The sequence below is a fragment of the Biomphalaria glabrata genome, chromosome 13 (genome assembly GCF_947242115.1).
Source record: "Biomphalaria glabrata chromosome 13, xgBioGlab47.1, whole genome shotgun sequence".
NCBI classification, from domain to species: domain Eukaryota; kingdom Metazoa; phylum Mollusca; class Gastropoda; family Planorbidae; genus Biomphalaria; species Biomphalaria glabrata.
Window position 1 is genome coordinate 10,612,933 of NC_074723.1, and position 14,841 is coordinate 10,627,773.

Here is a 14,841-nt window from a genome sequence, read left to right on the forward strand (position 1 = left end):
CATGCATTTTATTGACTACTCCATTATATATGCTAGATTTTAGATAGTATCTTCTTCGAGTACAATGAAGCCATATTTTATTTTTATCTATATTTAGTGTCATCTTAATTTTGTTTAGCCTTCAGAGCTGTTTAGTTATGCTTACTTATCTTCTTATCTTATAAATTGGCTGATTCAGGCGACCCATTCCATTCTCTAAACGGCACCACGGCAGAAAGATAACTTGTAAAAATTAGTCCTAGAATATGGAATAAGAAATGTGCTTGTAATGCTAGCATTACTACCCCTTCCCTCACTCAAACTGAATGTAGGGAAAGCATAGCTTTATGTTATAAATAGTTTTGTTATAAATAGTTTTATGTTATTAATAGCGTTGTGTTATAAATAGCTTTATGTTATAAATGAATGAATATGAATTTATTTATCTGAGCCGGGGTCTGGTCAACTTAGAGACACTTTAGATAACCGATGAAAGACGCGGGCCCTTTTCGGTGTGATCCAACTCTGTAATGGTTACATACATGGAAAAAACTTCAGACTGGACTATGATTAAAGAGCTCCCGTTCCAAGCCTGTCTCCTTAGACAAATTCATCTCAAGGATCAAAGGAATAATGGAAAGACACTGCGCTCCGATTCGACATGGAGCCATTGGTTGTCAACTTTAGCATGTCATAGTATTTGGAATTTAGTTTCGTATTTTTGTTTTTGTTGGGTTTTTTGTGTGTGTCGATCTAAGTAAGTTTTGGAAACTTTCGTGGTGCCACTGTACTAATTACAGAAGATGTTGAGAAGACATGCTACTAACTAACCCATTATCTAAACTTCATTTATTCCTGTTAGCCTTGCTCACGTACCATGGTCTTTACCAGTACTCTCTATAGAAAGTTCACTTCTGGGAGTTCCCTTCAGTTTTTAGAGTCTTCCTAACACTCGAGATCTGTCTTCACGCAATTCTGTTCCAAGCGAGATAATATTGCTAAAAATAGTTTGTGTTCCTTTTGAAACAAATATAAGTAATGTGTCTCGGTATGTCTCGCAATACTTTGACCGCAACTGTGCGTGTGAGTAAGAATGTGTGTGAGAGAAAGAGAGAGAAGGAGAGACGAAGAGGAGGAGTGAGAGAGCGTCAAAGAAATAATTGAAATCGAGTGCAACTTTACAACTTTAACCCGACGTTCTTCCAGTTTTAGAATAGAGATTATTCAGCTACCTGGCCACTTTCGAAGAAGTATCTTTCTATTCTCCAGCCCACTTAACTTGCCAGATTGAAATGATACATCAGACCAGCCTCCGTGATCGAGGCCCTAGTGCTTTACGTCTAAACAAATATCGCTCCCTCTGTCCATCACCCGCGAACAATTCAGGCCCTCATTGTCTCTCCTAATAGATGGGGCTTTGGGTGTCGGTTCCCTTTAAGCGCTGTTTGACTACGTCCTCGGCAATTACAACTCCCGTTGAAAGCGTTTCTTTCTCTTTTTTTTTTCAATATATTTTTTTATTTTTATTAATTGTTTTTATACTCGTCGCTAATGACCGTGTTTTGTTTTGTTCCCAACAAAGAGAATCTAATTATTGGACTCTTTGTGCCTTATTTAGAGAATAAAACGACGAATACATTTATAGCTTTACAGGAGCGGTGCTTTTGGGGGGTAAGGGGGCAGCAAAGACTTGTTAAAGCGTTCTACGGGGGTCAATACATTTATTTGATCTTTCATCCTTTTTCTTCGGAATCGAAGACATAGCCATTATTATTATTATTATTACGAGTATTCATTCTCTGGCGATGCCATGGTCGAGTTTCTTTAAAGGGAAACAAATTCAGCGTAGTCCCTTTATCAGTTTCCACTGAGGAATTTTCTGGTGATGTAGCAGGTCTGCAGCAGTACCGCCCTCTGACAGGCAACGAGAATGTTCCTATGAATGTTAAGGGCCTTGAAGGTGTCTGTGAGGTCGATTGCTATTATCCCCTCGGTTGATATAAAATTTGGTATATTGTTGTTTTAGATGATCTCCATAAACGCTAAATCTCCAAGCCTCGGGTGCCATATTTTTGTTGTTTTTCCAACTCAGCTTTTCTTAAATTATGAGACAGTGGTACGGCGATGTCAATAATGGTAGCGGTTTTTTCTTTTTTATCGATGAGCAGCAGATCAGGGCGATTAAAATCTACCAGTTTTGTCGGTCAAACTAAGCCTATCCCAGTACAGCAGATGATCAGTAGACTCGAGAACCTCTTGTGGTGTGTATTTGTAATAAGAAGGAGTATCCTTGCCGATCAAATAGTTCTGAGTAACCATTCTTGACTAGGTATCGCCCACTATGTCTAAATCTCGATTACCTATTTTTCAAGGCGCCGACTTTGCAACTTGAATCCTCCTCACTAAGTGATCGTTTCAAAGCGGAGACAGGACCAGTAAAAACAAGTCTTAGGATACAATGGATGATTTGCGGGGGTGTGGTGGTGGTGGAGGTGTTGACTCTGTAGAACAACGTTTTGAGACCACTTGCAAAAAAAAAAAAAGATCTCATTTAAATACTGCGACCCCACGGTGAAATGGAATCAATATTTATTGTGGGAGTTTGGGTTGGGCTGGCTCGCGATATTGGCGTTAGTATTTTTGATGTCCAGTCATTAAAAAGCGTAGGCTCTCAATATGCGTTTGATGAGGTCTGTGTTTGTATATGTGTGTGTGTGTGTGAATCTGAGCGCTAGTATTTTCATGCATATGTGCTCGCGCGCATGAGTACGTACGTGACAATATCTTTATGAAAGCAATTAATTTCTCGTATTGAACCAAAAAAAGGTGCAGAAGTTAAAATGGACATCACAAGATGAAAGAGAATGTATTATTTGTCAAACAAAGTCTCTGACATTTCATTGCACAGAAAATATACAAGCTTTTGTGAAGTGCACGATTTCAAAGATATGTAAAGGATGACCCCGACCACCTTCAATTCGTCATAACTAGTAACCAAAACAAGCAAAATATTTTTAAATATGTATATATATATATATATATATATATATATATATATATAAAGGTTATATTGAGTGAAGGGAGAACACCGTTCAATCACTGCCATCCGTATTGTAAGGTTTATCCCCCCTAAAGTCCCATTAGCAGATTAGCTTATTACTTTTTTCTATATAAAACAAAAGTAATTAGTTGCGACTGACTAGTTAGTTAATTTTTTTTTTATTGATTCATGTGTTGTCATTGACTGTGAAAACCGGTGCACAAATTGCAGAGGACAAGAGAACAACACTGGTAGAAGAAAAGCGTCAGAGAAGAAAAGCAAGGCCAATGACACTAGCTTCTGCTGGAATAACCTGCCCAGTGTTCAACCGAACACTCCGGACTGACATGGGTCTTTCTTGGCACATTAGGAGGCACAAAACCCCAGTGCAAAGCCCTCAGCCCCCTGGATGACAAAAGTGGTCATCATCGAACCACGATGGACGAACTATACTTGTAGTTGAAAACAAAATAACATATATCATACCACAATCCTTATTCAATTACCTTCCTCTAATGCTCTAGCAGAGTCTAGCAGTATGTGTTTTGATTGATATAAATATACCTAAAGCGTTATGCAGGTACCGTTGGCTGCTTGATTGGCATGATGGGCTAACAGTGTAAAAAAAGAATTCCCTTTCGCGGCTCTCTCTCAGGTGAGGGACCTGGTGCGGTGTGGCAATCGTCACCTCCAAAGGTCATTTCTGATTATTTTGTAAGAGTACCAAACATAGTCCATCAGTATATTCATCATCATCATCATCAAAGTCCATTTGAGTGAGGGCTTGAGAGGCTCAAATCGTCTCTTGCAAAAGCCCTGGACAGAAACCCTGCTGTCTTGCGTAGTGCATGAATGTCGCCATCCAGGTCGAGAATTTTGGGTTTCCCAGACCTGTCGAGACGGAGATCAACAAGTCTGGGGCAGTCAAACAGGATATGAGGCACGGTTTCCTCTTCTTCCCCGCAGCGGGGGCACCGTGAATCAAAATTTGGCCACAGCCGCGAGAAATATGAGCCAACAGGACAGTGGCCTGTCCTGCACTGTGCTATAATAATCAGTATATTAGAAGTCTTGTTAGTCAGCCCGTACCTAACAAACTACTTTTAAATATATTGCAATGATCTCTTTTCATCAAACAATAGCAGCTTGAAGACTTCTTACATTGACTCTTTGATTTATAGAAACTGAAAGATGACATCTAGCTTTGAGCCAATCATTTTTTCAGTTACATCTTTTGTCTACCCAAACTTGACGTTGTGTTTTGCAAAGCATCATTTGATTGGATCATGTTCAGAACTATGTTAACATAAATATCTTTTCAATGACGTCTGCTCAAGGACACGTTGTGTTATATGAAGCTTGAAAGTGTTGAGCTCATTAGTTCACCCTTTCATGAACAATAACGTGGAGATGGCTATCTTGGCCCTTTCTCTCTCGGGGCTATTGCCACATTAAACAGAACTAATGATCTATGTATTTACCATCAGTCTTGCCCCAGTTTTGTTTTATAGTGTTTTTCCCCTTTCTTTCTTTATATATTTCTGGCTAGGATAGAAATAAAACATTTCTGGGAAATGGAAGTTCCTGCCGACTGACATAAAATTATAGCAGTGGGAAAATTGCAATCGAGATCGACAAATCGTCGGATTAATGTGACCTATGGATGAAGGCAAATATGCACAGAACAGATCGAAATAACTTCATTCTAGGTAGCTATTTCTTAGCATTTTTTCAGTGACAATTTACATGCATTTCTAATGACTACATGTATTTCTAATCACTTGCCTATATAACGGTGGAAGGCTGATGTTGATTGAATGATGCCACAAGTTCTCGCTCTTGAAATGTTAACGTGCTAACAAGTTCACACACAAATACTCAAAGACAAAACACTTCCCCCCCCCCCAACGATTCTGTGCACTATATTCTTATTCAAATGTTCAGACATTGATTCTCATTTATTGTCCTCCTTCAGTTTAACTCTTTCTCTCCGTTGTTATTTACCACATTCTGGTGGAATCAACGCTGGTATCGTCAGTTAGGAGAGAAAGAGTTAACAAGGAGGTGGCGGGGAAAAAAAGTAAGTACGAGTGGGAACGAAAGTGAGGTATGTCGGTCGATCATCGGGAGCAGAAGTGGCCTACATTTATCTCAACCACAATCATCATCACAAACTTCAGGAGAGACTAGTGGTGCTCTACTCGTTTCGGCCTGTGGAGCATGCACATTTCCAATACGCTGGTCGCATCTTCGTTTAAAGACGTCGAGTCCATTGGATACAAGTCCATGGGGCTTTACCATGAGAAGTGCTCAGAAATGTAGAGGGATCATATGGTGCTGCCTCAAGGGCCGGAAATGGCCCACGGGTCGTGGTTTGGGCATCACTGGGATAAAGGAATGCAGAAAATGAAACAATTCAACTGTAACACAACGAACACGTCACGTGATGTGCACCATAAAGCAGTCTATCTTCTGAACTGACGTTTTTGTTGTGTAGTCATTGCGTCTATAACACCAACTACTGGCAGCTTTAGTATCCTCACATACAAGACCCAACTTTAGACCCAGCTTTAGACCCAACTTTAGACCCAGCTTTAGATAAGACCCAACGAACAACACAATTCTTCTATTCTAGGAAGGTTTTTCTCATTCGGAAATGACAGACACGTAGAAATAGAATTTTCCAATCTCCTCTAAAATCTAATCCAGCAATATTAGTTAGATTTAAAAAAAAAACATTATTTCATTAATATTTGTTACAAAACTTTTTTTTTGGGGGGAAGGGGAAGGGGGGTTTATGTCTTTTTTTTTCGGGAGGGGGGGAGGGGCTTTATGCCTCTTTTTGGTCATTCCTGCTTCATACCGTTTTGTTAGATGGACACCTACCGCTGGACTTTAATTGTTTCCAATTAATATCTGGTAAATCGAGGTGGATATTGGAACGTCATAGATAATGTTCTTATTCTGGAATCTATTTTTAAATATTTTAAGTTCTTTTTGATTTAAAACAGGTTTGCACGATTTGAATATCCTATCTTTTCCACACTTTGTTCGCTTAGAAGAAATGTTTAAGATCTCTAATTCGTTCATTTTTGTCCAGCAGCTTAATAGAAACATTTCTTTCTTGATCAGAGGTTGATGTTTCAAAACATTTCTCCAGGCACGTTCTTCAATTAGGCCGAGACAAAAACAAAATGAAACCAATCAAATTGAACCATCAACCAATAAAAACTGTTTGCTAATTTAGTCCTGTCTTCATGACCAATTACCAAGACCACAACGACGTGCACTGTACTGGAAAGTCGGTGGCACAATTTAACTGACAGCATGGGGTGGTGGGGTGGGGTTTCTTCGCAACTTCTCAACTGTGTGTAGGAGCATGCATGGGAAGGTCAATGTACTAGACAGTCTGATTAGTACAGTGTTGTGGAAACGTGATATAACTGGAGTATCTATTCTTGAGTCAGAAATAATGCAAGGCAATCTCGAAGAGCTTTTTCTTTTTCTTGTTCTTATGTTGTTGTTTTTACAAAGCTTATCAACTCTGTCTGGTAAAAAGTGTGTGTACACGTTATTTCTCCCACACCCATTCTCGGATCAAGGTGAAACTTGTCATAGACAAGACTTACATTAATATGGAAAGTACCCGATCAGACAATTAACTGTTGGTTTAATAGCAACAAGGGAAAGGAATACTTCAGTATGCACAGATATGGCTAAATTTATTGGGTTTGGTCCCTTTAAATAATTGTTAACGCTATTCACCCCTTACGCATTCTCCGATCAAGTTGATACTTAAAACAATTATTTATTGTACCTAGCAAAACACGAACCAATAAACAAAAATACTGAATTAGTCAATTAATTATTGGTAATTCATTATTTTGTTTGATATCGAATAAGGGAAATAATTTGTATATTATTGGTAGATATAGTTTTAAGGATGGAGTTCTTCCCTTTTATATAAGTTTTTAAAAATGATTTTTTTATATTTTGCTTGTTTAATAAAGATTTTGAATTAAAACTGGTGTTTAATAAAATCTCTTTATGCCTTCGAATAGCATGTGTACATAAAACACAATCTAAGAATACGCAATGCTCAGTGTCTATTTGCATTAAAACGCTTAAAGCATAGATGTTTAAACCCAGCATAATATCACATGCTTGAATCAAGCGTATCATATGTTCAGCTCACTGTATCTATTATCTATGTTTAGACCTAGCATAGTATCACATGTTCAGCTTAATGTATTTATGTTGACACCAAGCGTAATATCTCAAGATCAAATTAATGTATCTAACAACTATGTTTAAATCTGGAATAATATCACATGTTTAACTTAAATGTATGTGAATATGCAGCATAATATCACATGTTTGAATCCCTATAATGCTATGCAATTATTGAATTAAGATAGTTTTTAATTTGATTTTTTTTTTAAATTTGAATGAATTACATTTCTTATTTAGACTTAGATCCTCCCGCCTGTAGCGGCCTTAGGGGGTGACAAGTGCAGCAACCGCCCCAGGCCCCGCGCATGTGGGGGGCCCGCGATCAGAGATTTTATTGTCACCATCTTCGAAAACCAAAACAGTTCTTAGAAACAAGGACATGTTACTCAATATTTTCCCAATATCTTTATGATACCAATTACCATTTAAGCTCTTAGCATACATTTTTGATTTCAAAATTCCATTCAGTTTCGATAAAGACAACATCCAGCCTAACCATCGTTTAACAGTTCACGTAGGTGGAAGCAACCAATCGAAATAGTTTATTTTGTATATAACATCGACGTCCAATCGGAATTTATTAGGAAAATGTGTAGTGATAAAGTTTGAACTTCTCTTTGCATTATGAAAAATTGTATATGAAAGTCATTTATAACATTTGTAGCAACATAAATGCAACTTTTGAAAAATTGATATTTTTTTAATCAAAATTAATAAATAAATATGCAATGTTTTCTTGACTTTCGCTGGTGATACGTTCCAAGACCGCACGCGAAGGTCAGATTTTCGCCTTATTTAATTTCATAAACATACACTATTTTCTGATATAGACAGTATCACAGGACATCCCCAAACACTTAAAACGCCTAAATAACCATTTCCCATTTCTTTAATAACTTTTACATGCTGTTCCTTTTAAAAACTTTAAATGTTCTGTAATTTTTAAAAGTGCCATACAGCACTGTCAAGTCGCATTACAATATAAAAAGACTTGGTACGTATACATTAAATATACTGTTACTTTAGTCTGCAATGGTAAGAAAAATGGGTTGATGGTGTATGAGAAGGATTCCTTATTTGGTACTGTAACCTAGGCTGCAATGAACCAGTTGATGTGCTTGTACAGCTAGCTCGGCCAATCAGCTTCCAGAAAGTTTGGCGATGTCGTATAAAGTACTTGTTTTGTTCCTATATGCTACTGTGAGTGGACATCGTGCGGCCATGGGGAAACCCGTCTCATCATTTTTTTTTTTAAGTGCCGGCATAATTTTTTTTTAAATTAATATTTTTAAAAACCCGTGGTATGCCTTTCCTCAAAAGTCGGGTCTGCGAATGTGTAGGGACCACTATAGCTCTTACAGCACGCTTTGTTCTTATAGCACGTCCAATTGGCTTCAGTTTGCAGAGTGAGAGAGGAGACATAATAGTAGTAGTGCGCAAGGAGACATACTATTAGTAGTGCGCAAGGAGACATAATATTAGTAGTGCGCAAGTGTTTTCCTTTTATTTGCTTCTGTTAAAGGAGAACAATTACAATACACTGAATACAGTATATAATGTACTTAAGCGGCCAATAGTGCCTACGTCATGTTCTATGTTTTGTAGCAAAAATAAGGCCCTCATCTTAGAGGCGGACTTTACTGTATTGTTATTGTTACAGTGTTAGTGACGGATTAGCCCGTTAGCGTGATGTGGTACGGTATATATAGTCTACCCTTGCGGCTAAGGGCCCCGCACATGACGCTCGCTCAGGGCCCCGCGCACTGCTAAGGCCGCTCCTGCCTCCCGCGCCGTTCGGCGCATTGGGCGGCAAGCTGTCCAAAAAAATCTGTCACTGGCAATGCTTGAAGCCTCTTGCCACCTGGTGTCCACTGCTATGAGGTCCTCTATAAAAGTGTGCCGCCAAGTTATACGAGGACGTCCCTGTTTGCGTTTTCCTTGTATTGGCCTCCATGTCATCGCAACTTTTGGTATGCGTAGTTCATTTTGTCGCAAACCTCATGCGACACTGTCACAACCTCACTGTTCAACTCCTAGTTATGCATAGGATTTTCTTGTTTGAGATCCAATCTCTGTGTCACGAGTAGAGTCTGTGACCTATTTCGACCAGTTTCTAGAAGCGAGGTCAAACCAGTGCAAGTGTCCAGCGTAAAAAAGTTAATTTTAGGTATCCAATCAAAGAAAGAGGTTAAGGGAAAAAAATAGCACACGTCAGCTTCTATGAGGTCAAAGTTACTAAAATAATTAGGGGAGAAGTTTCCATGATTATGGAATGTACGATTAAGAAAGGTATAAATTAAGGGAAAGTCAGACGGGGTCCTCGCTTAGTTATCGCTTAAGTCCTCTCTTAGTAAAGGTTTAGTTAAGTTTTGTGATATTAGCGGGTCCATTTAAATAAAGTTTTATTAGTTGAAGTAATATTATCTGAAGTTATATTACTTGAAGTTGAAGTTAAACTAAGTGAAGTTACATGTATTTTAAAGTTTTATTTATGAAGTATCAAATCATGTTGTTGTTAAATTGAGAAGTTAATTTTATGTGAAATTTGAAGAGTATTATTAAAGAAGTTTTGAAGAAAATACAAAGATGTTTCTTCACTTCATTGAGTTATCAAGTTTGATAATATAATCCCCGGCAAGTGTGATCGTCACGCTCTGTAACTGACTCCTAAAATCCGTAAAATTAACAAAAACCATTTTAACTATTTATTTACTCTGAAAATAAAATAGAAAGTGAACTGTACTATATTGGGCAGATATCAGCCTTAAGTTTCACAATCACTGCATTATAAATAGCTCTGTGTGATAAGCATCGTGCTGAACAATTCTGCAAATTGTTTCGTATTTAATTCAATATTTAGACTAGACTCGTACAAAATGATGCAATGGTGAAATGAAAACATTGTGTTGGAATAAATGAGCACGACTTTGAGCATCCTTCATATTTCCAGGTTAGATTGGCTACGCAAACGTGACGTTTTGATGGTCCCAGAGGATCAATATCACGCGGAACTCTTTCAGCTATAAAAGTAGTTCTTTGTTGTTGTTGCCTTTTTAAGTGTGATTGAAAATGTTTTGAGTGTTATTGTTGTTATTCTCTTCTCTTTAAATAGAAAGAATGGTTTGTGTTAGCTGTTATATTTTTTAACGCCATCAGCTAGTAGTTTAAAAAAATACAAAGTACGGGCGTGTCACTTTCACACGTAAGTCATACGTTGATAACACCCAAAGTATCTTTTTTTTGGAGATGTTTTTTTTTCTTGGTGTCAGAAGCGATTCACTTTCATGTCAGCAGTTAATGGAAGTGCCAGGGCAAATAGGTGGGACGTGTGGACTTCGTAAAATGTACTTTGACAGTCTGATGGTCACTGTGAGAGGTTAGGGGTCACTCTCCTCTTGATCCGGCTGTGATAAACTCGTCTTCTATATACACAACCATTGTTGTCAGTTAGTTAATGCTTGATGTCACTGAAATGGCAATAAACATTATTAGATTAATGCTCATTCTTTTTTTTTAACGTGGTTGAATAAACAAGCAAAATATAAAATACTTTTTTAAAAGGACTTATATGAAGATAAGAACTCCACATTTACAACAATATACCTCAATAATGTAGAAGTTAGTTCCCTTTTTGATATTAAACAAAATAACTAATTACCAATAATTGAGTTAGTTACTGATTAGTTTTTAAAAATTATTTCATGTTTCGTTAGGTACAATAAATAATTGTCTAAGATTTCAACTTGATCCGAGAAATAACGTTTACAATTATATACGGGGACAAAACCCCAGATTTAACCATATCTCTGAATACTGAAGAATTAATTTCCCATGTTGGTATCAAATAAAATGATTAATTACCAGTAATTGATTGACAAATAATTTTTATTATTATTATTATTTTATTTGATTCATGCATTGTATGCATTTTATTGGATGGCTGCATGGTCGTGCGGTTAGCTCGCTTGACTGTCGTTGGGATTTATCGATGGTCCCGGATTCAAACCCTGCCCGTTCCCATCCTCCGTCGTCCTGCGGGATGTTTGGACTAGGAAGTAAACTCTCTTCAACTCTGAAGGAACATCCGAAACATGTAAAACATTTTACAACAAAACAATTTGCCAACCAATACTTGTGCAAAAGTTTTAATTTGATCTGAGAAAGAGTGTCGGAGAAATAACATGTTCAAACTTTCTACCAGACAGACAGACAGAGTGAGTCAATAATAGCTTTGTAAAGAAAACAACTTAGAGCAGATCTTTCCCTGCAGATTGGCCTTTCAGAGTTTCCGTACAAAGACCGCTCTTCCAGATAATATAGATTACATTCATAGGCTTATGACATTCGACGCATAATAGGCCACGATCAGCATGGGCCTCGCATCCTGTTTGGACCGGCCCTGCTAACAGTACTTCTACGCACTGAGTCCCTTGGCCTTATATTTGCTCTTAAACTGTGTGCCTTACGTACTCTACTAGTAGCCCTTCACTAATGTCATGTTGTATTGTAATTGATCTGCATGTAAGATTTCGCCTTTTAAGGTTAATAAATGTAACTAATGATTCAGAAACATTTTGCATGAAAAATCAACAAACTAGATAATAATAATTTCTGCTAAGCACTCTGGAGTCGGAATGTAACTTTTAATTACGAAGGAGAACCAGAGCACTTGCAATAACCAAATAGTTGCTTAGACGGTTACAGACAGATTAAGTCACGGAATTTCGCTGGTTTGTCGCTTTGCACCCAATAATAATATTATGTAGTTTCTCTCTCGATGCGCGAACCGAATGCCGAAGCCACATCGATGTTCTTTAAGAACAAGGTGTGCGATAGGAGCTGCTATTGTCCCTTGACGTTCGCAGATCCGACTTTCGCAGAAGGGATATACCACGGGTTTTCAAAAAATAAAGGCGTCCATTCTTTCCTTGCTTTGCACCAAAATGCAGTCACTGATGTTTACGTTCGACACTTCCGTCCATAGACCATTCAGATGTTCTTTCTTTCCTGGCCAAGTCAATAAGCTGGGCGCGCGGAAAACAATTTAACAAACACCTATGACTCTTGAATAACTTAATAATTAATCCTAAAATATGAATGATTAATAACCAGACTGATGTCGGTGTGTCGTGGAGCCTCAGGGTCGTCGGTTGAAAACTTAAAAACGAGGTTGGCCTACTTATTTCAATGGCGTCGTAAAGAAATTGAAAGACCGACGTTGACGAGCTTACGAAATAAGTCATTTTGATATTTATGCTCCAAATAAAACTCTATCACAAGAATGTTAACAATCTTTGTTTTGCAAAAGCTGCGACAAACATGACGTCCTAAAATAGTTCGTTATAGCCATTTTAAACAGTTGTGAGGACCAAGTAGATTGGATAAACTGGCTTTTAGGAATAATTTAATTTAATTGCAAGTCTTTGACATTCTTCTGTCAGACACATAATGAGCAAAACGTGCGCCCGGGGCAAGGTAATTTATTCGCGCCCCCACCCACCACTTTTTTTTTTCATGAATAGCACAGATATTTAGGCTTATAAATAAAATGTATTTAATAGCCATACATCGTAGATAACCTTAAAAATGGATTACCTAATTTAAATATGTACAATAATTTTAACTTCTACAAACTGCTCGACTCAGATACTTCGTGGTGTCTCTGAATTTTTAAAATCATTTTCTTTCTAAATTTCAGTCATGATTTGGTAGCGAATATGTATTGCAACTAATATTTACCAACATAAAGTATATATATATATATATATATATGTATATATATATATATATATATATATATAATATATATATCTTAAAATCCTATATATATATATATATATATATATAACAATTAACAATTTATATGATCTGATTGTAAAAATTACAGAGGCATCTCACTGCTTAGCATAGTCGGAAAGGCTTTTGCTAGAGTATTACTAAAGCGATTACAGATCCTGGCAGATCATGTTTATCCAGAGTCGCAGTGTGGCTTTAGGGCAGGTAGATGTACAACAGATCTGATTTTCTCTCTGCGGCAGCTACAGGAGAAGAGCAGAGAACAAAAAGCAACCCCTCTTCATAGCATTTATTGATTTGACCAAGGCCTTTGACCTTGTTAGCAGAAGCGGTCTGTTTGCTGTACTAGAGAGAATCGGCTGCCCAAATAAGTTAAGAAAACTAGTGTCAGCTTTTCACAAAAATATGCAGGGCACTGTTCAGTTTGAAAGTTCTTCCTTCAGGCCATTCTCCATTAAGAGCGGTGTAAAACAAGGATGTGTACTGGCCCCTACACTATTTGGCATTTTTTTCTCAGTTGTACTAACCAGTGCTTTTAAATCCCTGGAAGACGGAATATATATCCATAGCAGATCCGATGGAAGGCTCTTTAACCTGGCACGTCTTAAAGCCAAAACGAAAAGGCGTCGTATCTTGATAAGGGAGCTGCTGTTTGCCGATGACGCGGCACTCGTATCTCACTCACAAGAAGGTCTACAGAAGCTAGTGAACGCCTTAGCAGCTCTCCAAGACCGAAATACTGGCACAAGACGTCGCAGAAATACCTATAATACAAATTGGGAACCACACCCTTTCAGTGGTGCAGGAATTTACCTACTTGGGTTCAACAATTGTCAGTAACCTAGACTTAGACATCGAGCTGACAAAAAGGATAGGAAAAGCTACCAAAGCATTGGCAAAACTCTCCAATCGCGTCTGGGAAAATGGTAAATTGACCACAGCGACCAAAATCCTAGTCTACAACGCCTGTGTTGTGAGCACTCTCCTTTATGGCAGTGAAAGCTGGTCAACATACATGTACCAAGAGCACAGATTGAATAGTTTCCACTTGCGCTGCCTGAGACGCATAATGGGCATCTCTTGGAGGGACCATGTCTCCAATCAGGAAGTTTTGAGATTGGCCAATATGAACAGCATGTATGCTCTCCTGACACAAAGAAGATTACGCTGGCTTTGACATGTCACCCGCATGCCAGATGGTAGAATCCCGAAAGATATCTTATATGCTGAGCTTGTGGAAGGAGTCAGACCCAATAGCCGCCCAAGACTAACATATAGAGATGTCTACAAGCGAGACATGAGAGACACAGGCATCATTGAAAGTATGTGGGAAAACATAGCCAAAGACCGGAGTGCATGGAGACAGACTGTGCTTGCTGGGACAACCCTTGCTGAGAACAAAAGAATTGAAGCGGCCTTAATCAAGAGGGAAAAAAAAGAATGCTGCCCTGTCCGCTAGCCCTAAATCAGAGGCATACACATGTACGAATTGAGGCAAAGTCTGCCGTTCTAGAATTGGCTTGATTAGCAACACCAGATTCTGCCCGTCTCAAGATTAAGCCAAAACCAGTGACTCATTTGGGCGCATCCATTGCCTTTCGAGACAAAAGGAGCCATATATATATATCCTCCTTCGTGGTCGAAGATAAGCACATTTACCAGTGAGGGCAAAATGGCTCCTGGGTTGATATTTATAGCGCTTACGCCTAAAGAGTGGTTTGGTCTGGAGAATCCACATTTGACTATAAACATACCTGGCACAGACTGGCACTATAAGCATTGATAATAATATC